At 38.7% G+C, this 27,971-nt stretch overlaps 1 protein-coding gene and 1 long non-coding RNA gene across 2 annotated transcripts in view; both read right to left on the bottom strand.

The window, feature by feature from the left end:
- PLXDC2 (plexin domain containing 2) overlaps positions 1-27,971 on the bottom strand; it is a 468,121-nt gene that overhangs the window by 416,167 nt on the left and 23,983 nt on the right. The gene's annotated exons all lie outside the window — the stretch shown is intronic.
- The window catches only part of LOC126962732 (uncharacterized), a 28,952-nt gene continuing 22,689 nt past the window's right edge, over positions 21,709-27,971 (bottom strand). The window contains exon 2 of the long non-coding RNA XR_007728792.1: positions 21,709-27,971. This exon is cut by the window's right edge and continues 21,822 nt beyond it. This is a non-coding gene — a long non-coding RNA (uncharacterized LOC126962732).

Genomic DNA, 27,971 nt, shown 5'->3' with positions numbered 1-27,971 from the left:
AGTGAGCAATCTGAGAAGTAAGAAGGTTAATAATAGCTTAAAAAATAGCCCCCCAGTAAGTTAAAGTCACCAGATGTTTGGCTTCTTGTAGAAACTGAATATACCTCCTTGACCTGTGTCCCTGAGATGTTTTACAGAAATCCAGATCTCCACCAGATGGAAAACGCTGAGCCCTGTCACATAGGCCTCAGACAAGAGGGAACAGAGGCCAGGGGTGGTGGCTTATGCTTGTAATCCCAGCACTTTGGGAGGCTGGGGCTGGTGGATCACCTGAGGTCAGGAATTTGAGACCAGGCTGACCAACATAACAAAACTCCGTCTCTACCAAAAATACAAAATTAGCCGGGCATGGTGGTGGGCACCTATAATCCCAGCTACTCAAGAGGCTGAGGCAGGAGAATCGCTTGTACCCGGGAGGTGGAGATTGCAGTGAGCCAAGATTGCACCATTGCACTCCAGTCTGGGCAACAAGGTTGAAATTCTGTCTCAAACAAAAAGAGGGAAAGGAGGACTGAATTTCAATTGTCATTCTTTGTTCTAAATTTCTTCCTGAGGGACCTAGATAGGTCACACCCACAGGCCAAACTGTAATATTCTTTTCTGCTGACCCCAACTTTTTAGACAAAGCCTTGCTTCCTTCACCAATTGCAAATCAAAGAATCTCTAAATTTACCAATGACCTGTAAGCCCCCACTTGAAGATATCCCACCTTGCTGGGCCAAACCAATGTATAACCTCCATGTATTGATTTACAATTTTGCCTCTAAGTTCTTCTTTCCTAAAATGCACCCTTCCCTTCCAATTTTTTGCTTTTTGGCCACCTGGAAGTTCAAGTGTTAAGCAGTAGCAGCCTATTCTCCTTGCTTGGGACCATGCAGTAATTAGTTCACTTTCTCTTGCTGCAAATCCTGGTGTCAGTATTGTCTTGTTCTGTGCACTGGGTGAATGAACCCCAAATCAGTTTGCGAGCAGAATGAGGAATTCCAGGTGGAAATTACAGATGGAATTAAAGTTACTCATCAATTGAGTTTAAGATAGGGAGATTATCCTCAATTATCCATGTGGGCCTAGTGTAATCACAAGGTTCCTTTTAAGTGTGAGAAAGAGGCAGAACAGGAGATTTAGCAGGAGGGAAGAAAGACCAGAGAAATGTAACTTTGCTGGCTTAGAATAAGGAAGATGGGGCCACAGGCCAAGGGATGCAGATGAGCTCTAGAAGCTGCAAAAGGGAAGGAAACAAATTATTTCCTAGAGCTTCCAGAAGGAATATAGCATTTCAACAACTGATTCGAGGACTTGTGACCTCCAGAAATGCAGGAGAATAAATTTGTATTGTTTAAGCCACTAAACAAATAAAGAATACCTTAAGACTACAGAAATCAATTATCTTGCTATGCAGTTCCATCCCCCCCCAAAAAATGTCTAATTTCCTTTGTTTTCAATCATTCTAAAGAGCCAAGAAAACTACAAATTGCCTACAAGATAATTTTTTTGCAATGTATCCATTCCAGGAATTTATTTTTTTCATTGGCAATGAAGTATAAATGAGGGGGGAAAGTGTGAATTTGTGAAGCCAGCAGAAGCATAAAGAATCTTTGAGATGGCTGAAATAATAACCAGGAAGGTGGCAATGGTAGCTGTGTGCTTGTTAGGAAATCGAAGGAGGATTTAAGGGCATGATACTGTAAATGTTCATCATTTGTCAGGCAGCTGGAAGTTAAGACTGTATATTTCCAGAAAGAGAGCTTAAAGAAACCTGTTACACAACTGTGAAAACTGACTTTACGCTTACTACTGCAGTAATGGTTTGTTCTTTCTAAATTTTCCATTTTTAAAGTCTCAGTTGTTTATGAAGCTTCCAAAGATGATCAAGGGCTGAAACAGAAAGCAACAACCTTGAATTAGAACTTTCACAGGAAAATTCGGGTGCTTGGAGGTATTTTCGACATTTTTTTACTACCCATTATACTCTGGGATGCTAAATGGCAGAGAAGTAGCAAAGTAGATGATAATGACGTAGGAAAGACATAAAAACACAAAGCCAAACAGGCTATCTTTGGGTCCATTCATTCCAGTAATGAGAGGGCAGAACCTCCAGAGAATAGTAAAGTTTTTTCACTATTTGCAAAATGAAGCGCAGCCCACCTCTACCACTGTCATGTAGAAAAATACATTTCTGAAAAATAGCAAAGAGCCAAGTTTTTTCCATCAGCATTCTGGACTCTTATGCTCAAAATGAAAGCAAAAGATTTTAACCCAAAGTGAAACAGCAGAGCGCCCAAGAGAGAAGTCATTTGTGCAGGTTTAACTTTGGCTACAGGCAACGAGTCACTGAGATGTCCCAGCTTTCAGAAAATCCATGGTCTTACACAAATCTACTTTCCTCCTCCACTGCTTTCCTCACTGGTTCTAAGCAGAATACAGTATTGACAGACAATCTAACAACTACAAATCTGCTGGTAAAACAACTAAAGAAGGACTCCCACTTGTCTATCCTCTCTCCTGTAACCCCCTCCAGCCACACTGAACTGTGGTCCTTTTCCTTAGATATCATCCTCTTTTCTGTGAATACTCAAAATCTTGGCTGGGCAAGGTGACTCATTCATAATCTCAGTTCTTTGGGAGGCCAAGGCTGGAGGATTGCTGGAGGCCAAGAGTTCCAGATCAGCCTGGATGACATAGTGAGAACCCTATCTCTACAAAAAAAAATTTTTTTTAAGTAATTAACTACATGTGGTGCACCTGCCTGTAGTCCCAGCTACTCAGGAGGAGGAGTTGGGAGAATCACTTGAGGTTACAGCAAGCCATGATCACACCACTACACTCCAGCCTGAGCAACAGAGACCCTGTCTTAAAAAAAATTTTTTTAATCTTCCCAGATTTAATAAAAATTGCATTTTGCCTCAATTTATGCATTTTGCTCCCTCACCTAAGAAAGTAGTATGTTGTATTATACATAGATAATTAGCTTTAATTAGTCAGAGACCAACATATATTTCATTAATTATTGTATCTACATTACATATTTATCAAGTCTAATACTCTTTTCCGCTGATATTAAAAAAATATTTTGAATAGTATCTTTGGTCTACAACTTCCAAAAAAAGTTTTTACTCTCTCTCATCCAACATACAGCTTATTTATTACTTTGAACTGACATACAAAATGCTTGTTAACTTTTAATATACAAGCTACAAAACATATTAAAATGATATGAAATTAGTCACGGCATGCATGTCTTGTTTCCTTCAGGTACTAAGTCTTAACTTATTCAAGCAAAAATTCCATCCTTGGAGTTATCTGTACAACAAAGCTTACACATAAGGAAGTGCTGTGTGTCATGCTTGCCTTTCTGCAGGGCTGTTTGAAGTGGGCAGTGATGCTCCCTGTATTCTAGGATGTTCTGTCTAATATACAATGTCTCACAACATTAAATATTATTTCTTTGCAGCCCAGTTATCAGTTTATAAGAGTCAAACACAAAATGCTCCATGCAACGTACCAACCCTGCAAGCACTTCTAGAACGTAATGTCAGCCAGCAGCTGTTTCTAAACAATTCCCAGAACTAAATATTGTTTTGAACTGGGATTTGCACAGATGTCTTTGTCAATACAACTTTTGCACAAACATCTACACAAGATCCAAGATTCATCTAAACAAAACCCGGAGGGAAAAGGGCCCCAAAACATAATAGCACAACATTCACATCCTTAGTGTCTCCGATGCCATTGAAAATTGAAATACATGAAGATTCAATGATGAGCGAGGTGGTTCATTTTACATGGTAAAGATTAAAATCGCCTCCTCTTACCCTCTAAGAATAAAAGCACAAAAGGAAGGTTCCCATGTGTTCTTGTCATTTAAAAAGAAAACCAGAACAGGGTTGATAAAAGACAGACACACGCCACTTCCGTGGATTATAGGAAGCTCTTTACAACCTCCTACTGCTATTCCTCAGACGCAGATTTACACAGAGTTGCAGCTCCATAGAACTCACCTCCACACCTCTATATTCTGAAAGAATAAGAGATCAGGGCTCTGGGGACTCATGGCAATGAAAAGAAACATATGCAAACCTATACAGGTTTAAGAAGCTTGCGTATCTCTTGGCAGGGTGTAAATAGATCCTACACAATTTACTTCCATTTTTCCCTGACTGGGAAGTTTCATGTTGAAAAGAAAAGAAAAATGAGTAGCTGTTGGATACGTGTTGTGTAGTGTAGGTATTATAAATGCCTTTACTAGCTCTATATAAACTAAGTAAACTTTCTCATGTATGATTCATAAGCTGATTCAAATTCTTAAACTTGAAGAAAACACAAATTAAAAGAAAAGAACTCTCACCCTCTTTGTTCTTTCTTTCCACAATTCTTTTGTCTTATTGTAACACTTGGCTATCTTTACTGCAAATTTTTAGATAACTACCGAAATTCCAGTGCCTGAAAGAGTGCCTTGAAAATAGTAAGCATTTAATACATATTTTTAATGAATAAACAAGTATTGGCTACATAAAATTGTTGCTTCTTGGTTGAATGGGACTAATTCCATAATTTCACATTTTACATAAAAACACCATATCTGAGGAGTGGGACACATGAGTGCTTGATATAAACCTAGTCACAAAAACCATAAGCTTTTTAGAGAATACAACTGATTCAAGGTGCTGGTTGGATTGTAATACTTTAGTTTAAATAATTTTGTCAGGTTATGCATCAATTATGACTATACATATAATTCATAATTTTTAATTACTATATTCTTTTGATATATAACTTGCCACTATAGGTTCTACCAAAAAAGTAGATGTTTAGAACATCTTTCCTCATCTCCTATGCGAAGAATTGTTTACCTTTAAATATCACCATTTAACATATCTCCTATATTTAAACTTGAAGAAAACGAGCTGGCTTTTCTCTAGGTGGTTGAAATCAATCCCACTTGTTAATCAATGTGAGTAGCCTACAAATAACACCTTCTCTGAGTGAAAGACCAGGATCTTGATGTAGCTGCAGGTTACAAAGGAGGAGTTCCAGCCATCAGGTTCAGAGTCCAGTGGAGATATTAGCATGAAGTCAATCATCTTAGCATTCAGAAGGGTTATAAAAGATGTGCTCCAACTCTAAATGAGGTGGGGCTAGAGGTCAGAGGAGCTGCAGAAAAGGTCAAAAAGATTGGACATTTGAATTGAGGTTTGAAAGATGAGAAAGAAATTGCAAGGCAAAGAATCAGGGGCAGAAGAGAACCATGGATGAAAAGAACAGGAATATATGAGAGACGATAGTGCTGTAGGTGAACTCGAGTCATTTAGGGGAGGCTGAGAACGGAGAGGCATAAAATGAGACTGAAAAGGTTACTGGAATGTTGTGCTAAAAAAAAAAGGTTCAAACAATCTCATGGTGGCTAGGGAGACATTAAACTTTTAAGCAAGGAAGGTGGCAAAGTGAGGTTTTACTTTTGGAAAGACCAATCAGGCAAGAAGAGGAAGGAAGGAGACACTGACTGGAAGTGTCTGGCTGAGAGGTTACTGCAAAAGAAAAATCATCCAGCTGGCTGGGCGTGGTGGCTCATGCCTGTAATCCCAGCACTTTGGGAGGCAGAGGTGGGCGGGTCACCTGAGGTCAGGAGTTCTAGACCAGTCTGGCCAACATGGTGAAACCCCATATCTACAAAAAATACAAAAATTAACCTAGGCGTGGTGGTGGGCATCTGTAATCCCAGCTACTTGGGAGGCTGAGGCAGGAAAATCACTTGAACCTGGGAGGCAGAGGTTTACAGTGAGCCGAGATCATGCCACTGTACTCCAGTCTGGGAGACAGAGCAAGACTCCATTTCAAAAAAACGAAAAGAAAAGAAAAGAAAGAAAGTAAAAAGAAAAAGAAAAAAAGAAAAATCACCCAACAAAGCAATACAAGAGTCCTGCAGTAATTAAGTGTCTTAGGGGCCAGAAAGAATGGGACAAATTTAAGAGATGTTGAGAAGGTAAAATTATCAGACTTTGACAAGCTTTTAGTTGCACAGAATAGGAGTAAAGAAGATTAGATAAACCTGGCTCCCAGATTTTTTCTGGTACTGAAGACTATGTACATACTTTTAACCAAATGCTTGCAACACAGAAGAGAATGAGCTTAGTTCCACCTGCTGAGTTGAGAGTTGTACAGATGGAAAGATCCATAAACAGTACATTCAACACATATTTAGTGAGCATCTGGTCTGTTCAGGTGGTGCTGGGCCCTGGGTATAGTAGATATTTATTGATGATGAACAAAACAGACATGCCTTCTATTCTCATGGAAGTTTAGATTTCTCACAGTGCAAAGGCAGATCTTGAGTAGAGAAAACAGTGCCTTCAGAGAATGAATTAATTCTCCATTGGTTCATTTCTCCCCAAACTATTCAAAAAGAGCCAGAACATTGCACACTTAGATACGCTTGTGATATCTAGTTCAGTGTTCTTTCATTCATTTCTTTCACTCATTTGTCAATATGTATTTATGAAGTGCACTAGGCACTATATTGGACCCTATGCCAGGCATTCTTGCTGCTGGAAAATCTTAGTACCATGACAAGCACACTGGACTGGGGACCAGACTTAGTTTGCTCTTAACTCATTTTGCCAAGCTCGTAAAAGTCACTGGATTTACTTAACCAGTGAACAAGCATAATTGTTCAGATCAATGATTGCAAACTGCACCCAGTATGACAAAGCCAAGGTCTAATTAGAGGCCAGACCCCCTTGGGGAAAAGAGAGAGAAGAGGGAAAGAGGGTCCTGTTAGTAGTGTGATTATACTCACCCTCAGATCAGCTTTGCTTTTATCTGTATGACACATTTCACCTAAAGCAAGATTTTCTTTGAATACAAATAGGTTTCTGGTAGGGCACAACTGCTCATGTCTGTAATCCCAGTACTTTGGGAATCTGAGGTGGGTGGATCACTTGAGATCAGGAGTTCAAGCAGCCTGGACAACATGGTGAAACCTCGTTTCCACTAAAAATACAAAAATTAGCTGGGCATGGTGGAGCACACCTGTAATCCCAGTTACTTAGGAGGCTGAGGCAGGAGAATTGCTTGAACCCAGGAGAGGAAGTTTGCGGTGAGCTGAGATCGCACCACTGCACTCTAGCTTGGGCAATGCAGAGAGACTCCATCTTAAATACAATAAAATAGAATAATAAAAATAAAAATAGGACTCTGAATCTTAAAAAGTTAAAAATCCATTGAGTTGGACAATTTCTAAGATTCCTTAAAATTCTAAAATGCTGTCCTGTGCATTTTCCACATGGAAAGGCTTTAACAAACGGTGATAGGTCCTCAGGTCAACCCACTACAGCTTACTTGACCTGTAATATGTGTGAAGTGTAACACCAAACGGTACAGTCTGAAAAATGAGTGTTGGAAACAAGAAAAATTACAGCAAGGAAAGGATATAAAGCATTTAATGCTGTCTCTGGGGCATTAGAGAGTTTGTGGTTATACAGCATTGCTTTGGCATGTGCTATTGTGTGGGTTTTTTTTTTTTTCCCCCCTGTGGAATCTCATGGTGAAATCTGGTCCCCAGTGTTGGAGGTGGGGCCTGGTGGGAGGTGTTTGGATCCTGAGGGCAGATCCCTCATGAATGGCTTAGTGTCACTCTCATGGGAGTGAGTGAGTTGTCACTCTTGTTCCCTGAGAGATTTTTGTTGAAGAAAGTCTGGCACCTCCTCCTCTCTCTCTCGCTGCTTTTCTCATCATGGGATCCCTGCTTCCCTTCACCTTCCACCATAAGTGGAAGTTTCCTGCGGCCTTCATCAGATACAGATGTTGGCGCCATGCTTTTTTGATAGCCTGCGAATCATGAACCAAATAAGCCTCTTTTCTGTATAAACTACCCAGCCTTAAGTATTTCTTTATAACAACAGAAATGGACTAAGACAGCATTTTCAGTCTTCTCTTTACCAGTCTCTCTTACCTTCGTAATGGCTTCTAGTGCCATTATGAAGCCTTTTACCTCCCGTCTTCCTGCCCACTGGACCACTCTACAATGCAAACTACTCACTATCCCTAACACTGCTTACTTTCCTTCTCCCAAACTCTCCCCTACACCTTACACCCTCAATTAAACTTACATTTCTTCAGTACAGCTAATTTCAGTTAGATGTTAAGAAGACAGAAATCTAAACCAATTCATTTCTATTAACCTGAGAGTCTCTGACTCTACTAAAGATACTTATATTTTTACAAAGTAATATTAACTAATTCAATGAATGCCTAATTTGGTGTAAGTTCACTGCAATCTTAAAGTAAAAGGGAGAATGATTTCAAGAATTCTTCCCCTCATTTATTCAACAAGTATTTGTTGAACACTACTTTGTTCTTGAAACTGCATCAAACGCTGAGGATTTTGCTTTGAAAAAGGAGTACCTGGTACACCTCAGGAGCCCACAGTTAAACGGGAGACAGCAGGTTAGCTGCATGGTGCAGGTTCCTGGCAGATAAAGGAGCATGGGAAGAATGAGTGACGAAGGAGGGTAATTTGGGGGACTAGAGCCACCCTAGGGGGATTTTTGCTTGAAAATTTGTCCCCAGAAATCAGTAACTCTAAACTGCTCTTGCTATTCATATCTTCTGTCTTTTTCCACTGCTGGTTCTGTTCCTCCAAGAGGCCAGATGAGCGTTTCACCAGCCTAGCTGCATGTTGCTCCCAAACAACAGTAATAAAAGCAAACAGATGAACGGAAAGTCATTTATAATTTCAAGAATATATTTATGTAAGTCAAACAACAGGCAAGTCCAATTGTTAAAAGTCTCCCAACAAATATATTTAAAACATCAAAACCACCAATTCTTAGAGAAAATAAATGGTATTTTAAATATTTTGATAATGAATCAATTGCCCATGGATTTGTTGATTCATTATAAATTGGGTAAATAAGATTTCTTTACATCTATTCCTGTGGATATTGTTCTATTCCCATAAATAATACTTCAGAACCTAAGCATGTCCAGCCACTGAAAGGAATGGAGAACAGGCATATATTTTAATACATCTCTAATGTCTTTGTTAGTTTCCTATTTGAACTCTGAGGCATGAGGCAATTTGCTTCTTCAAACTGTGCAGCCATACCAATACATGGATACAAACTTTACAAATTGGAAAAAGAGAGGTCTGACAATGAACCCTTCAGACAATTGCCACTAACTTGAAAAACTGTTCATCTATACCTTTTCTAGATATCTTCTAAACTAAAGAGAAGAATATTTAAGTATATGAATAATTCTTAGTCAAAAAAGTACACAAATATAAATGATTCATTTCTATCTGAAGTTCTAATTAGGAGCACAAATGATCTTATCGCTCAGTTGATTGGGTTCAGTTTGCAATTTTAATATTAATACAGCTTTAAGAAGTGTGTGGGTTACAGATGTAGAGGTCAGCGAGAGAGGATTTAGTTCTAGGCCATTTTGGTTTTCTCCTGTCATTGAAATCTAAAAAGTAAATAGTGTTCATTATATTGTGGGAAGCTGAAATAAATAATAAAATGACTCCCTATTCTAGTGAGAGTCTTGACTAGCTCTGTAACTTGCTAGTTGTAGAACTTTAGGCAAGTAACTTAATTTTGTACCCCTTAGCTCCCTGAGTTGTAAACTAGGTAATTTGTTGCTTATTGTGAAAGCTTAATAAAATAATCTACTTAAAGGCCATGGCTGAATGTCTGGCATACAGGTGTTTAATAAATTATGACTATTATTATTTGTCACTTTAAAAATAAAAGAGCCACAGCAGAAACTCAGTCTGCATGATCCTAGTTATTTTGTACATATCTATCTTCCCTGACGATTTTTCCAATATGGAAATTATTTCAGCAATGATTGTTTTCTTTATCCCCATAACCATGGTATGATGTATCTTCGAGGATGCAATAAAAAAAGATATTTAAGAATGCTTGTGAAATAAGAAGTAATGGAAAATAAATTTAAAAGTCTTCAGAATTCTCACATTTTTAGTACAAGTTGTTTTGATTTCCCCTTTTTATTCATGTCTGGAAACAGTTTATTTTTGGTTTGGAGAAAGCCGATGAAACGTGTGAAATGCCAGCGTCGAGCTGTCAGGGCCAGGGAAGACAGGGATGTAAAAAGATGAAGTGAGCATCAAAACTCTGAACAAAGCTCAAATTCTTGCTACACTTACAGTGATTGACTAATGCTTCTCAAATTCAATGTGTACTTTTTGGAGAAAGTTCTCAATGCACATCTCTGGGTCCAAGTTCATCACAGACCATCAAACTGGCAGATGATGATGTCTGGCAAACCAAGTTTATTATAAGGAGAGCTGACATTGTGTGTGTGTGTCTGTGTGTGTGTGTGTGTGTATAAATCACTTTTATTAGTATAATCTTATCATGCCAAAACCTAAAAGCAAAAAAATAGAAAAAGACAAAGATCAAGCATATAATATACATGTAAACAATAAATAGTTCACAAAACATTCAACACTAATAGTAAATATATTAATTGACAAAATATCTCTGATTGATAAAATCTGACATAACCAGTTTTTAAATTGCACCCAATTTATTTTTGGGGTTTTCTTTGGAGACAGAGTCTTACTCTACCACCCAGGCTGGAGTGCAGTGGGGTGATCTTGGCTCACTGCAACCTGCACCTCCCAGGTTCAAGCAATTCTCCTGCCTTAGCCTCCCAAGTAGCTGGGACTACAGGCACCTGCCACCACGCCCGGCTAATTTTTTGCATTTTTTTTTTTTTTTCTTTTTTTAGTACAGATGGGGTTTCACCATGTTAGCCAGGATGGTCTTGATCTCCTGACCTCATGATCTGCCCTCCTGGGCCTCCCAAAGTGCGGGGATTACAGGTGTGAGCCACTGTGCCTGGCCTAATAGCACCCAATTTTTGAATACTTGCTTTGGTGTAGGCACTAAACTATGCCCATTATATTAGCTTATTTAATATAGATTGAGCATTCCAAATTTGAAAATCCCAAATCCAAAATACTCCAAAATCCAAAACTTTTTGAGGGCTGAGATGATGCTCAAAGGAAATGTTCACTGGAGAATTTTAGATTTCAGATGTTTAGGTTAGGGATGCTGAACCTCTAAGTATAATGCAAATATTCCAAAATCTGACAAATCTGAAATCAGAAACACTTTTACTCCCAAGAATTTCAGATAAGGAATATTCAATCTGTAATAAAAGTTTTACAAAGGAAGAAACGAAGGTTTAGAAAGTTCAAATAAATTGCCTGAAGGTACACAGAAATAAGAGGTAGAGCTAGGATTCGAATGCAGTTCTGTTTGATTCCATAAATATAAATATCCAAGGAGGAAAAAGTGGAAAAAACCTCCATTTCAAGGACTTCAAAAGGCAACCACTGATGATAATTTGAAATGACACCAGACTTTGATGGGCCTGGTACCTCTGATATATTAACACAGAACAACCAAAAATATCATATTTGAGTTTTAATTACTTGTGTATTTATACATTTCTCTCATAAAAACTGTCATTTCTACTACTAAGTCTCCAAAATTATATTCAACAAACATATGTTGTATGAACCAGGCACAATTCTAGGATTGTTGGATATACCTATAAATAAAACAAAGATCCCTGCCCTGAAGTAATTTACATTTTAGTTCTAACACAGTTGAATCTATTCATAGTAATAACAAAAGTCATTTTAAGAACTGTGGGAGATTTCTTCAAATTGAGATATGTAAAAATATTTTAGATGAATGCTGAACTGATTCTAATGACTGTACATATGTTTCTAATAGAACACATTTTTCTCGCTGTGGAAAACTGTTATAAAAATGGCGGCCAGCCTCACAGATGTGTGTCTACTCCATAAATTCTCAGGACTGGGGTGACTTAAAGATTCTAGACTGAATTCTTGGTCTTGAACACAAGGATTATAAAGATGTAGAACAGAGGAGTTGGGAGTAAAGATCAAAGCCCAACCTCTCATCACTGTGCAGTTGGCTAAGGATACATTTTTAAATATGTGAAATTGGCTCCTGATACCCTCCAACACCTCCCCTGGAAGTCCTGGCACCCCTCTTGCCCAGGGTCACTGATTACCCAAAGACATTGGTGTTTGTGGAAGGCCAGGCTAGGCTAGAATTGCAACTAAGGGACAGGAACTGAGGTTTTTTTAACTTCACTCGCCAAATAAAATATTAAATTAACCTTATAATGTAAAAAAAAAAAAAAATCTAGGTTTTTGTCTATATGAACATTTCTCAACCAAGACATTTTGGGTTGGATAATTGTTGTAGAGCACTGTCCTGTGTTTAGCAGCTTGTTTAGTAGAACCTCTGGCCTCTACTCACTAGACACCAGTAGCACTCCTCAAGCTGTGACCACCTCAAATGTCTCCAGCCATTGCCATATGGCCCCTGGGAGGCAAAATTGCCTTGGGTTGATAGCCACTGATTTATATTAAAAACAACATATCTAGGCCTTTTGTCTACCATAGTTTAGGCTAGTCCGGTTGTTGTGGAAAGACAAATGGGTGTTTTCCTTTAAGATGCTATCATTTCAGGCAATTATGTAGAGACTGTCCTAAACACAGTTTATATGATGTCCTGATCTGCTGAGGCCACTTGCCTCCCAGGCCTCACCCACTCACCCTGCTGCAGGGGAGAGTAGCCCCCAGAAATTCCAGCCAGTCTGATAGCACATGTAAGACACCCAGTTGTGGCTATGATAGCCTTGTCTCCTGTCACCATAGGGAGACGCAGCCTCCCCAGGGGTCGAGGGTCAGCCTTCTCTGCTGATTCCATGGCACCCACCACAGTGGAAGCCACAACACCTCCAGTGCCAAGGTCTGACCAAACCAGAACCAGGAAAATGCTGGTCTCTGCAGAGCCTGCGCAGAGGGCTAGAGTAAGTAAAGGGGAGTCAAAGCCTTTTGGGGTCAATTTGGACCAAAGAGACACAAAGGATGAGAGAAGTCAGAAAAGCAATTGATCCGCAAAAAGATCTATTCCAAGATATGTTCATTTCCAACAACCTGGCAGGAGACACAACCTGTGGAATCAAGCACCCAGCTATATTTCCTTATGAAACTGTGGCCTTCCATTTACTGTGTCCCTTCATCCCTCATTTTCACTTTGTTTTCTCTCTAGTTTTCGGGAAATTGCAAATCCCCCAAAAAGCAGTAATGGAAAGTTAACTCAACTTCCGTGTTTTAGAGACCCTGAACAGAGACAGAAACTCAAAGGGGAAAGAGAAGAGGAATAAGGAGAGGTTGGGGGTGGTGCCCCACACCTGTAGTCCCAAAACTTTCAGAGGGCGAGACAGGCGGATCCTTGAGACCAGGAGTTCAAGACCAGCCTTGGCAACATAGCAAGACCTCATCTCTATAAATAAATAAATAAATAAATAAATAAATAAATAAATAAAGGAGGAGAAACAGGAGGAGGAAGGATATTTGTTACAGCAAAGTGGTAAAATCTAATTACACATGCACTCTTCAGCAAAGAGAAAGTAATGTTCATATTCTTTGCAGTTCTTATTCAATAAGCAATATAGGAATAATTAGTATTGCTTCTAATGAACTGTGATGCTTAATCTAAGAACAAAACCAAGGCATTACTCACTTTAAGTCTTACAGTTTCAGATAATAAATGGTTCCACATTTGATACCTTGTCCATCCCTTCAGCCTTTTAAAACTGTACTCTATTTTCTGTATTATCTTTATCTGTAACCTTTATTGAGCAATTGAAAGAATGAATCTCAGAGTAGTTAAATAAATGGCTTTCTTGAATTGTGTCCAAGATTCAAATTATCTTGATTAGCTTGTGTCTGCAAAATTAGTAAAAAGTATTTTCACTCAGCCTGGTGATGATTATATTGCTTATTTTATTGTGCCAGACTAAGAACATGACTGGGTTAGAACTATCACTACAATTTGAAGAGATCAAAAAATATATTTACATGATCAGATTCTTTTACTTAATAATTGACTCGTGGTAATGTTCTCACCTCAGAAGGGTCTTGCAATGGGCACTATTCTGTAGACTAGACAAAATAATAAACTCCATCATAAAAACATAGATTTTTAATTAACTAAATGGTACAAAGTCCACAATATCATCCATTTGGCTGAATATGTGTTTTGATGTAATTATCCATCATTTGCATATTATATTATCTATGGTCAACAGACTTTGTGGAATATGAGATGGAACAGTATCACGATGGCTGAAAAACCTTTGCTTTCTAGAATCCATTTGTATTTCTCATTTTTCAATGATTTAAAATATTTTCCACTGAACTTGGAACAATCCTCAAGGTTTAATATGCAAAGGAGCTTATTGAAATTTTTTTTTTTTTTTTTGAGACAGGGTCTTGCTCTGTCACTCAGACTGGAGTGCAGTGGTGTGATGTGGGCTCACTGCAGCCTCAACCTCCTGGGCTCAAGGGACCTGGGACCACAACCTCCTGGGCTCAAGGGATCATCCTAGCTGGGACAACAGGCATGAGCCGCCATCCCTGGCTAAGTTTTTAATTTGTCGTAGAGACGAGGTCTCACCGTGTTGCCCAGGCTGGTCTCAAAATCCTGAGATCAAGTGATCCTCTTGCCTCAGGCTCCCAAAACGCTGGGATTATAGGCGTGAGCCACCACACCCGGCCTTAAGAAACTGTTTACAATGCAGATCCTCATTCAGTAGGTCTGCAGAGATTCTGCCTTTCTCAGTAACTCCCAAGTGAAACCGATGTTGCTATGGACCACACTTTGAACAAGATTCTAGATTACCTTTTTGTGGCCTGATCCAGTATTTTCTCTTATCCCTGAACGCAAATGTCAGGCTCTTTCTTGATTAAAATCACTGCTCCTTATTATCGCCATCTGCTAGCTTTCACTCAGGTCTGAACACCTTGGCTTCTTCAAAGAATAAGAGAAAAGATGCCGGGTACGGTGGCTCATGCCTGTAATGCCAGCACTTTGGGAGGCCAAGGCAGGTGGCTTGCTTGAGGCCAGGAGTTTGCAACCAGCCTGGCCAACATGGCAAAACCATGTTTTTACCAAAAATACAAAAAATTAGCTGTAATTCCAGCTACTGGGGAGGCTGAGACACGAGAATCGCTTGAACCCAGGAGGTGGAGGTTGCACTAAGCCGAGATTGTGCCACTGCACTGCAGCCTGGGTAACAGAGCGAGACTGTCTCAAAAAAGTAAAAATAAAAATAAAAATAAAAAATGAGGGAAAACGGTGAAACCCCGTCTCTACTAAAAAAGTACAAAAAACTAGCCAGGCGAGGTGGCGGGCGCCTGTGGTCCCAGCTACTCGGGAGGCTGAGGCAGGAGAATGGCGTGAACCCGGGAGGCGGAGCTTGCAGTGAGCTGAGATCCGGCCACTGCGCTCCAGCCTGGGCGACAGAGCGAGACTCCGTCTCAAAAAAAAAATAAAAAAATTAAAAAATAAATAAATAAATAAAAATTTTTAAAAAAATGAGGGAAAAGAGCTGAAGGAAAGCGTGTTATTCCAGCTCTCTTGATTAGTCATATGCTCCATCAAAGGCAGCTTCTCAGAGTCATAAATGGTTACTGACAAGAGAGGAGCTAAAACATGTGAAGAGGGGTAAGTTGCAGGCAGGAAATCTTTGTCAGAAACTATGAATTGTTAAGTGTAACTACTGCTTAAAAAACAACAACAACAATGGGGTTTTCTAAATATACAATCTACATCTACTCATCTGACAAAGGGCTAACATCCAGAACCTACAAAGAACTCAAACAAATTTACAAAACAAACAACCCCATCAAAAAGTGGGCAGAGGATATGAACAGACATTTCTCAAAAGAAGACATTCATACAGCCAACAGACACATGAAAAAATGCTCATCATCACTGGCCATCAGAGAAATGCAAATCAAAACCACAATGAGATACCATCTCACACCAGTTAGAATGGCAATCATTAAAAAGTCAGGAAACAACAGGTGCTGGAGAGGATGTGGAGAAATAGGAACACTTTTACACTGTTGGTGGGATTGTAAACTAGTTCAACCATTATGGAAAACAGTATGGCGATTCCTCAAGGATCTAGAACTAGATGTACCATATGACCCAGCCATCCCATTATTGGGTATATACCCAAAGGATTATAAATCATGCTGCTATAAAGACACATGCACACGTATGTTTATTGCGGCACTATTCACAATAGCAAAGACTTGGAATCAACCCAAATGTCCATCAGTGACAGATTGGATTAAGAAAATGTGGCACATATACACCATGGAATACTATGCAGCCATCAAAAAGGATGAGTTTGTGTCCTTTGTAGGGACATGGATGCAGCTGGAAACCATCATTCTTAGCAAACTATCACAAGAACAGAAAACCAAACACCGCATGTTCTCACTCATAGGTGGGAACTGAACAATGAGATCACTTGGACTCAGGAAGGGGAACATCACACACCCGGGCCTATCATGGGGAGGGGGGAGGGGGGAGGGATTGCACTGGGAGTTATACCTGATGTAAACGACGAGTTGATGGGTGCTGACGAGTTGATGGGTGCAGCACGCCAACAGGGCACAAGTATATATATGTAACAAACCTGCACGTTATGCACATGTACCCTAGAACTTAAAGTATAATAATAATAATTAAAAACAACAACAACAACAAAAACCCTAAATATTTTAAGAGCTAGAAATGCTACAGTTCAGGTCAAATGAACAAATATTTCTTGAGAGGTTATTATAGGAAAGGCCCTAATCTATGTTACTTTATTCCTTTGGATGATGACAGGGGAGCAAGAGAAAAGCAGTCTTCCCAAGATCTGACCTTCCTTGGAAAGAATAATTGTTCCCCATCTACGTCCAAAAACATAGCACTGTGAAGACATCACTATAACCCTTATCAATGTCGTAAAATACTTTGTTTATACATCTAGTTTTGCCCATTTATCATAAAATCCTTTACTTTTGAACACTTCCAAAGCAAAAAGTAGGTCTTGTGATTCTTTAAATCTTCTGGGGTTACATATCTGAATGATTGGCATGTTGTAAGCATTCGACAAAATGTTTGTGAAAGCAAATTGAATGATATGCAGGGTCTCCTATTTTTGAAGCAGAGAGCCCTCTGAGCTCCAACAGCACAGGACTCTGGGCTTTACGGCTGAATCCATTTTTTACTTAGCTCCAGGTCTGGGGTTGTCATTTGAGAACACTGAGTAAGCCCTGATTTGCTTTCTTATCTGCTCCTTGGAAATGCATTAAAATTCATGTCTTTCCTAAAGTGCAGTGTACAGGGTATTTTATTTAAAATGCATATTTTGGTGGCACTTATAAAGAATTTAACAGATGGTAATTTAAATGCAGGTTTCTTGCTTTAGAGTCTCTTAGTATGGGGTGTGTAAGTAGTGGTCATGGAGGAACCGATTAGACGATTAGTTGGGTCTTTCATGATGAAACATTCATGAGATATTAATCTTTTTAGCAAATTTGCTTTGCATTTTGCCTTTTAATTATAATGCCCAGTAAAAGGAGTACAGGTTCAAAAGTTTTAAGACCATTGTCTATAAACAACTCAGCTAACTTCTCACTGACTATTATCAAGTAGGGAGACTTTTACTAAAGGAAGTATTAGTATTAGGTACTGAACATTACTGCTGTGGAAAATACATATTTAATTTTTCCTTATTCAAAATGTGTGCCTATCTAAAAATAATCCTACCAGCTAGGCAGGTGCAGTTTTCTCCTAGGTTAGATAAGGGATATTTCTAATTTAACTATACGGGACAAGCAAATTGACATGTAAAGCAATTATTGTCAGTGAAGTCAGGCAGTGAGGTTAGCATTAAATAGCATCACCCACCCTCCTGACCATTGCTCTCTTTAGAGGGTGCAAAGTACATTGATGAATGTTGCTAAGGTGGGTGACAATTACTGACTACCACCTTAGGTCAATCAAATTACCTTAATATAATTTAGGGAGTAAGGAAATGTAACATAGAGAACTACATTTAATGCTGCTAGAGACTGGACAATCCTCAAAGCCCACACCACAGGTGAAGCAGACCTCCCTTTAGGAAGAACTTTGGAAAATCTCTACTGCAATTTATTTTCTCTTATACTTTCTCCTACCACTAAGTGCCTATGTCTCTTTATAGTCCTTTAACTTCAAAATAACCCATCCCATCCATTGAAATAGGATAACAGATATAATATGTACTGTATTAGTCTGTTCTCACACTGCTATAAGAACATAACGGAGACTGAGTAATTTATCAAAGAAAGAGGTTTAATCGACTCACGGTTGTGCAGGGCTGGGGAGGCCTCATGAAACTTACAATCATGGTGGAAGGGGAAGCAAACATGTCCTTCTTCACATGGCAGCAGCAAGGAGAAGTGCCAAGCAGAAGGGGGAAAGGCCCCTTATAAAAACCATCAGATCACTATCATGAGATAGTGAATGAGTTCACACAAAGAATCTCCCCCAGAATCTAATATCCTCCAATGAGATCCCTCCCAAGACATGTGGGGATTATGGGAACTGCGATTCAAGATGAGATTCAGGTGGGGCCACAGTCAAACTATACCATGTATCATATTATATTAGATTTCATTTTGTAGAATTAGGTTTTCATTTAAAAATTTGGCAACTTGTGTGTATATGTGTGAGAGAGAGAGTAAGAGAGAATACTTGTCTACATATACATATCCTAGTTTATAATATACATCAATAAATTCACCACATGGAAAAGAAACATGCATTTGAATTATGTTATTGTTATTTATTTTTTAATTTCCATTATCTACAATAAACTTGTTTCTTTTATAACAAAAATACTATTCTTCCTTTTTAAAACTATGTACACATGTGGGTTGCAAAACTGCTTGTATAAATTCCATAAATCCCTATGATTAAATAAAAAACAAGGGCAATGAAGGGTCACAAAGGAATTTAAAATTTCCTAAATATATGTGACACAAAATATTAATAGGATATTAATAGGACATTAATAGGGATTCCTTCTTCACATAATCAACTCTTACTTCTCACCTAAAGTGAAAAACTTTTTTGTATCATTGCTCAACGTTATAGCAATGAAGTGAAATTGTCTTTTCTGAAAGCTTCTTTTCATGGGAAGAAGAGTGAGTTCATTAAAAAAACCTGCCATCCTCCCTTTCCAAAGCCCTTAGAGGCAAACAGCATCACTTCATGAAATTCAAGTGCAGCCAAAAAGAACAGCCTGTGGGTACAACACAGCCACTAGAAGGAGTACTGCAATCCTACTGGGTACTTCGTGGAAACATTTGAAATTCTCTACTAACCTACATGGAAGATGTTTGGACATTCAAATTAACAACAATGACAACAGTTCTCTCTTCTTTTGGTACTTTTACTAAGTATTTTCAATTTATTTTAGCCATTTCCCTCCAGTGCTTCAGGTGGTTCCCTCCCTCACCCAACCTAGATTTGTACTTGCATGGAAGAGATTTTACAAACATCCTTATCATTCAAGAACCCTCACTGGATGCCTCCTGTGTCAAGAACCCTGCTGGGGAACTGAGAGGAGTCACCAACAGATAGAGTCCCTCTCTTGTAAGAATTTGCAATTTATCTGCAGGGAGTAGAGGTAAGAGACACACACAATGCAAAACCACCAAACTGCAGCAACAGATGACAACAAAAACTGAGGTGAAGTGTGTAAAGAAAGGATCCATTCCATAAGGAAAAGCAGAGAACGCTTCCAGAAATAGGTAGGTCTTGTGTCTCATTTTCATAGTGGCCACAGAACTGGATTAAAGGAGAAGGAAAATGGTATTTTCTAGGTGAAACGGCTTGCACTGAAAAAGCCAGGGAAGACAATTGTTTCTTTTTCTTAATTAAAAAATTTTTTTATAGAGATGGGGTCTCAAACTCCTGGGCTCAAGTGATCCTCTTGCCTCAGCCTCCTAAACTGGGATTACAGGCACGAGTCACCGCACCCAACCTCAATTTCTAATGTATGAAAATGGGATTCCACTGGGTAGGCGACTATTTTATTCTAACACTGGCATCTAACAGCCTAGCAATCAGTAGGTATACACAATGAATAGTTCTATGGTTAGTCACACAGATTTAGGAGTTAAACACTGTGGATCTCAGTCCCTGCTATTTACTAATTGTGTAATCCCAGTACAGTATATCACTGTAAGCATCAGTTTCCCCATCTTTAAAATGAAGCCAAAATATAGACTCTATGTGATAGTGGTGTTGCAAGAACATAATCATGCATGTGAATTGCTTAGCATAGTCCATAACACCATTTAGAACAGAATGTATGTTAGCTATGACAAGCATTGGGCTGAAATACATTGAGGTCGGGATTATTAGAAAATGAGAGCGGGGGCAGTAAAGTGATCTTCAAACTTAAATGTGTATGGAATTTCCCGGAGGCTTGTTAAGGTACAGTTTGCTGGGCTCCACCCCTAGAGTTTGTGACTTAGCAAATCTGAGTTGAAGCCCAGAGTTGTTCTTATAAATCCCCAGGTAATGCTGAATCTCTGCACTTGGGCAACCACTGAGTTAACAGCTACATGCCAGGCAGCCTTTTCCACCAGAGGTAATGACTTATGCCAGTAGTTCTTAAAATGTGCTCTGCAGACCTGCATAAACCAAAGTGACTCCTTCTGAGTTCCCAGAAGAAGTTCTCAGATCATTTATTTTGCCACACATGAAAATCCACTATTTGGAATCATCTGCACTTTCCTCTACCCTCTAAACAAATATAGAAAGCACGCACATTCAAACATATACAAAAGCCTATGAAATGCTGTATTATTTTCAGGAAGAACTTCAAGTAAAATAGAACACAATGACCAATAAAATATTTTTTGGGAAAGTGTTGTGGTTTGGCTGTGTCCTCACCCAAATCTCAGCTTGAACTGTAATAATCCCCAAGTGTTGTGCGAGGGACCCGGTGGGAGGTAACTGAAGCATGGGAGCGAGTTTTTCTCATGTTGTTCTCTGACAGTGAATAAGTCTCAAAAGATCTGATGGTTTTATTAAAGGAATTCCCCCTGTACACACTCTCTCTTTCCTGCTGCCATGTAAGACGTGCCTTTTCCCTTCTGCCATGATTGTGAAGCCTCCTCAGCCACGTGGAACTGTAAGTCCATTAAACCTCTGTTTCTTTATGAATCACCCAGTCTCAGGTATATCTCTATTAGCAGTGTGAAAACAGACTAATACAGGGAGCGTGTCGCACTTCTGAGATGGCCACTTGATGCCAGATCAACTATGTGACTTGGGGTCTTGGCCTATGAGACTGTCCTTCCACGTTTCCCTCTTCCCATGCTGTGTATCCTGACATTGGCTCCCAAGGGAGTAACTGATATCAGACCCCCCAAAAAAGTTTAGTGAGATAAAGGAAGTCTTCCACACTGGGTTTATTATGGACAAATCAAAAAATCAATTTTTTTGTAATGGACCAAGAAAGTTTATAGTAGGATTTATTCTTTATAATGAAAGAGAGGTATGATATATGCAGAAAGATAAACGGTAGGTATCACATCAATAACGCAGTCCCTTTGAAAGCCAGAAGATAATTCATAAGCTGATTCAGAACCCATCAGTAAGACTTGACTTTCTTTTTGCCTCCTTGAGATTTAATCACTTCATAAAGCCCCTATTTTCTCTTTCTAATCTTATCTTCTATGGTAAAAAACATCAAATCATAGGGGATTATTGAAGAAAAATAATGCTCTTTTCCTTTTATTTTCTCCTCCTCCTCCTCCCCTAAAAACAGCTTTCCTGCCACAACCAGATCCAAATTACTCACCTTTGGCACAGGCATCACGTTTATATTTATTCTTTAGGGTGGTTGCCATGACTACACTTGAGGTACGGAGGAAGAAGTGAAAGGTTGGACTCAAGCAATCTTTGAGTGCAGCTTTGTAAATTTTTGACCTGGGCAGGCTATTTTGGAAATAAAGAGAATTGACCTGAAGGAATTAAATAAATAGCCTCCACAGATAGAGCCCTACTGAAGCAGGAGGTGGGATTCAACTTCAGGGCCAGGGCTCAGACACTGGACCAGATTGAAGACTGACTAAAACGGGACCACGAAGCAAAGAGCTTTCAATCAGGCCCACCAGTATGACATGCCAATTTACCATTACCATGGTAACACCTGGGAGTTACCGCCCCTTTTCCATGGCAATGACCCAATGACCCAAAAGAGACTACCCCTTCTTAGGAAATTTCTTTATGAACTGCCTCCTAATTTGCATGCAATTAAAAGTGGGTATAAATAGCACTGCAAAACTGCCCTGAGCTGCTTCTCTCTGCTGAGGGGCTGGACTTCTCTGCAGGAGCAGTCAAGGAGCTGTAACATCACTAGGGCCGTAACACTGCCTCTTTCATAAAGCTGTTTTCTTCTACCTCTGGCTTGCCCTTGAATTATTTTCTGTGGAAAGCTAAAAACTCTCATGGGGTAAGCTCCACTTTGGGTCTCGCCTGCCCTGCATCACTACTAATTTGGTCACCCTTGACATGGAATGACTTCCTGGGAGAAGGGTTTCCTGCCAGGGCCTTGCTCTATCATTAACACCCAGAAGAAGAGTCTTCAAAGATCCCAAGGAACACCTCGTGGCACAGGCTTAACGTGACACTTCACCTCCTGCTTGCGATAAATTACCCCTACTCTCTACAGTTCAGTTTAACATTTCATCTGACAAGAAGTCACCATAATTGTCTCTCCAAAGCTGCAGCAAAAAACAAATCCTACATGTTTATTACGATTTATGGGCACACTGGCCTAACGTTTGTGTTACGGCACACCCGGTGAGAATTTCAGACCTGATGCAAGGGCCTTCCTCTATACACAGGGAACGTGGAGAGCAGAGAAGGGAAATGACCTGCCCCACAGTTAGGGGTGGGCAACTCCCTATGAGAACCACGTCTGGAAGCAGACAGCTTGCTAAGGAAGAACCTGTGTCATGGCCCAGCGGGTTCCTACCACACATAAGAAGTGAATAACCAAAACAAGACATTTTCTTGTACAATTAGATACTGAACGAAAACTGGGGCTATATTCCTGGTTCCAATGTCCAGTACCCTGTGAATTTTGGCCATTATAAGTGACATTTTTGGACAGGTGTATTGGCTCATCCCAGCACTTTGGGAGGCCAAGGCCGGAGCTCAGGAGTTCAAGACCAGCCTGGGCAACATAGCAAGACCTTATCTCTACAAAATGTTAAAAAATGAAAATATTAGCCAGGTGTGGTAATGCACGCCTGTAGTCCCAGCTACTCAGAAGGCTGAGGTGGGAGGATGACTTGAGCCTGGGAGGCAGAGGTTGCAGTGAGACATGGTCACACCACTGCACTCCAGCCCGGACAACAGAGCTTTTAAGAGCCCTACCTCAAAAAGAAAAAAAAAGGAGGGAAGAAAAGAAAAAAGAAAAGACCAGACAGTGATCTTTTATATGACCTCAACATCGAATTGGAAAATCCCTCATTCCTATAGCCTTTGAAAAGCAAGGCCCTCCTCTATTTGTGAGTGTACAGTGGTTTGTAATTCATCACTTTTGACTAAGTCACTACGTTTCTACCCACTCATGCACAGACTTCAGTGAGCATCGAGGAAAATGTCCAGCTTCATTCAGGTTTTTGGTTACTTAGTCATTTTGACTGAAACTCTCCACCTACTGGGATAGGAACCATTGGTTCAAAAACAAATTTACAAAATAAACGATGATCCTAATCCAGTTTCTCCACTAAAAGTCAGAATAATTTTTCAACAAATCATACTTTTGCTTTTCACAGTCATGTCAGAAAATGTTCTGCAAGAGAGAAATTGAGGTAATTGATGTTGAGATTGCTGCCCGCTACAGTGTCTGTCTTTCCTGTGCGTCTGTCTTATCTGTTCTTTAAATGTTTCCATTTTTATTTATTTATTTAGATACATAATATTTTACATATTCACAGAATATGTGCCACATTTTGTCACACGTGTAGAACATGTAATGATCAGTCAGGGCATTTGGGGCACCCATCACCTTCAGTGTTTATCATTTTTATGTATTGGGAATACTTCAAGTCCTCTCTTCTAGCTATTTGAAATACACAACACACTTTTGCTCACTACAGTCACTCCACTCTGCTATGGAATGTCGGGGCTTATTTGTTCTATCAAACTGTATGTTTATACCCACTAACCAACCCCTCTTTATCCCCCTTTACCACCCACACACCCATCCCAGGCTCTGATATCAGTCATTCTATTCTTTAGCTCCAGGAGATCAGATTTTTTTAGCTCCCACATATGAATGAGAAACATGTGGCATCTTTCTTTCTCTTCCTGACTTATTTCACCTAATATAATGACCTCCAGTTCTATTCATGCTGTTGCAAATGACAAAATTTCATTCTTTCAGATAACTATTTGTTACCACATTTAGTTATTTACTCATTTAGTTATTTACTCATTTTTGTATGTATACCACATTTAGTTATTTACTCATTTTTCCTCTATATTTCTCACTTCTCTTATTTTCTAACATTTATTTTTCTCTCTCTGATTTTCTTCTTCGCTAGAAAATACCTTAATGCAGCCAGAAGTTCCCAGTGGTCCCCGTGGATGGAGCCCTTATGGAGGAATACTACGATAACAGTGGTAGACTCTTTGGAAACCCAGAAAAACTACAAATAAAGAACATGAGAATAAATTGATATTGGATAAATCGATATTGAATAATTATCAAATTAATACCTTAGCCTTAAATTGTGAAACAAAAAAAATATAGGTATCCATTGCATTCGTTATCTTTTAAAATGTAGCAGTGAAAAGCCGGTTTACCACACGGACACTTTGTTTTCAAATAGTATTCATAAATAAGTCAATTGTGCTAAATATGATTTAAAACTACGTTGGTGGAAAACCAAAATACTCTAGATATAGTGGCAGATCGTTGCATAGACATTAGGGGTCCGGTAAATTTTATAGAAAAAAAATGTGACATAAGTTAAAAGCATTACTAAGAAGGAGGATATGTAATAGAGAATAAAAATATATTTTTAAATTGAAGGTATGTGGGGAAAACATCTCAGCTAATAAACACTGAATACACTTATAACTCCTCTGCACTGCTTTTTTTAGTTACATCTATCAGATTTGTTTACATCATATCAGATAATATAACCATTTATACAGCAAAAAAGAATGCTCTATTTATGGCCTACATTAATAAGAATTCACAAGGGAGAGAAGGATATTCATTAACCCATATATGAGAAAAAGTCTATCCACAAGTTAAGACCTACATCCTTCTTCTAAATTTGCAATGTGTTTAGCTGCCTTCAAATTCACCTTGTCTGAGCAAGATAAAAGCTTCTTACTGGCTTAGGTTTTGCAGATAATCTTTAGGCCTTTGAGTTGAAGTCAGCATGAGTGTTACTTATAAAGATGTTCATTATGCTGTGACTCAAACAAGTGGGAAAATAAGGTATTTAAAATATCAAGGTTTCAGTGGGTAGTACATGGGAGAAATCAACAGAGAGCAAGGACATTGGGAGCTGCAATTGTCAGGACACTTCTTATGAAAGGACAGGGGTGGGAAATGTATACATTTAACTGAACCCTAAAAGTAATCCCAGCATTGAAACCCATTACTGTACACCCGTGAGTATTTTATAAGCCTCAAAACATGTTAAGATGTCCTTGATTCATATTTCCATTCAGTGAAGAGACATAGATAACACCAGAGAGTACCAAGTTATCAAAATGACTTCAGTATATCTGAAACCTCACTGTAAATATAGTAATCTGAAGCTACCTGTAAATAGTATCATTTATTCTCCTCATCAATTCTCAGCCTCCAGAGTAGCTGAGATCATAGGCATGCACCACCATGCCTGGCTAATTTTTTAAATTTTTGTAGAGATGAGGATTTTGGGATGTTGCTCTACCTAGTCTTGAACTCCTGGCCTCAAACGATCCTCCCACCTCGGCCTCCCAAAGTGCTGGGATTACAGACACAGGCCACTGTGCCTGCTCCCAAGTGGTTTTTAATGTGCGGCATGACAGATTATCCATTGGGGTGTTTTGTTTCTTTTCATTTGTATTATTTTTTGTATGTTATAATGTACATAATACTGTGTACATTATAAACATACTGCTATGCACATATATACTACTATGTACACTATAAAATACAAACAAATGAAAAGATGTACAGGCACATAAGGTATAAATGAGCAATGCTGAATAAAAATAATTAGCACTTACTGAAAGTTTCCTATATCTGGCATTCTGCTAGTTACGTTATCTGAATTAACTAATTTAATCCTCAAAGTAACGTACGAGGTAGGGGTTGCTATTATTCTCATTTTACAAATGAAGAAAGAAAGGCACAGAAGTCTAGCTGTCTAAGGTCACAGCTAGTGACCAAAATAGAGGGGGAAAAGATGATAGATATAGCAATAGATAGATAGATAGATAGATGGATAGATAGATAGATAGATAGATAGATAGATAGATAGATGGATAGGCAGCAATAAAAAAAAAAAAAAAAAAAAAAAAAAAAAAAAAACCACCCTGAAACATACCATATTCTAATAATGGCCATTTCTGACCGCTAGATGATAAACAAGATTTTTTCTTCTATATATTCTTTTGTATCTTCTAAAATATCTATAATGAACAGAATTGCCTTCATAACTTGAAAGAAATATGAAATAAGGAAAAGCATTAAATTTTAAAATGGAAACACTGAAATTTGGTGAAAAAGGTAGAACACCAAAAGACATACTGAAGAACAAGTTAAAAATTTACATTACTTGAAAAATAAAGAACAGGCAGGGGCTGATTTTTTAATCATAATGCGCACATTTCAAAGTGTGATCATGGTCAAATAAATAAAACAAATCTAAGAAACAAGCCTCCATCTGTGAAAATAAGCTTCAAAAAGAAATTAAATCACTTGGAAAACGATGTAAGATTCAAAGAGAAGGATTGGAACGCTGATGTTCCATGGTACCATCAATCAGAAATGCTTAACTGTTTTTAGCTTGTGATGGGTAAAGGACACAGATCAACGCCTGTTCTAGACAGCTGAGGATATTCTAGACAGCGGAGGATATTCTAGACAGCTGAGGATATTCTAGACAGCTGAGGATATTCTAGACAGCGGAGGATATTCTAGACAGCTGAGGAAAAGTACTTGCTTCAGCAGGATTCCAGGCAGGTTTCTGGAATTAAGTTGGTGGCGGTGATCACGTTGTTATTAGTGTGATTGCTTTCTGACATCTGTTTCACTGTCATAATCACTTCTTTGACAATAGCAAATGACATGAATAGTATATATCTAATCAGTAATATTCAATGCTTCACCAAAATAAAATTGAAATTATATACCAATTACATGCACTCCTTACCAAATTCTCTTCAATCATGTAGTATCACAGGTATGATGTTTAGTGCAATAATGAGGATAGGCCAGTCCTTACTGTCCTTTGCTAGTAATTTTTTTTTCAATTTTTTATGAGGTCATATAAATTAGAAGTTCCTTGATGAAATAAGAATGTATACATTGTGGCTCAAGGCATAAGGATGTGTAATTTTTTAACAAAATGTGATTTTATTGCATTTTTATTACCAAAGCTTACTATTCAATGTACTCTGTCTTGGAACTGTGAACTTACTTAGTTTTTAATGATAAATTTAATATTAATAACAGTAAGACTGAAAGAGTATTTTAAGGCTGAGCCTGCTACAACTATGGTTATGATCTTCAAAAGTCATATAAACGTCCTGGGTTATATTTGTAAAATGAAGAGATTGGACTAGATAGCCCCTAAATCCTCCACCTAAGAAAGTTTTGTAATCTTATTTGAAAGCTGCATACTTATCTAAAGCTTAAACACTTGAGTTTTTAGTTAATGTTAATCTTCTCCCTTCTCTGTAGTCAAATGAATAAAACTTTTATTTTAGTTTTAATCCTAAGAAATTCCTTTCCTGAAACAAAAT

Source organism: Macaca thibetana, chromosome 9 (assembly GCF_024542745.1).
Source record: "Macaca thibetana thibetana isolate TM-01 chromosome 9, ASM2454274v1, whole genome shotgun sequence".
NCBI lineage: Eukaryota > Metazoa > Chordata > Mammalia > Primates > Cercopithecidae > Macaca > Macaca thibetana.
This window is presented reverse-complemented; position numbering and strand designations above follow the sequence as displayed.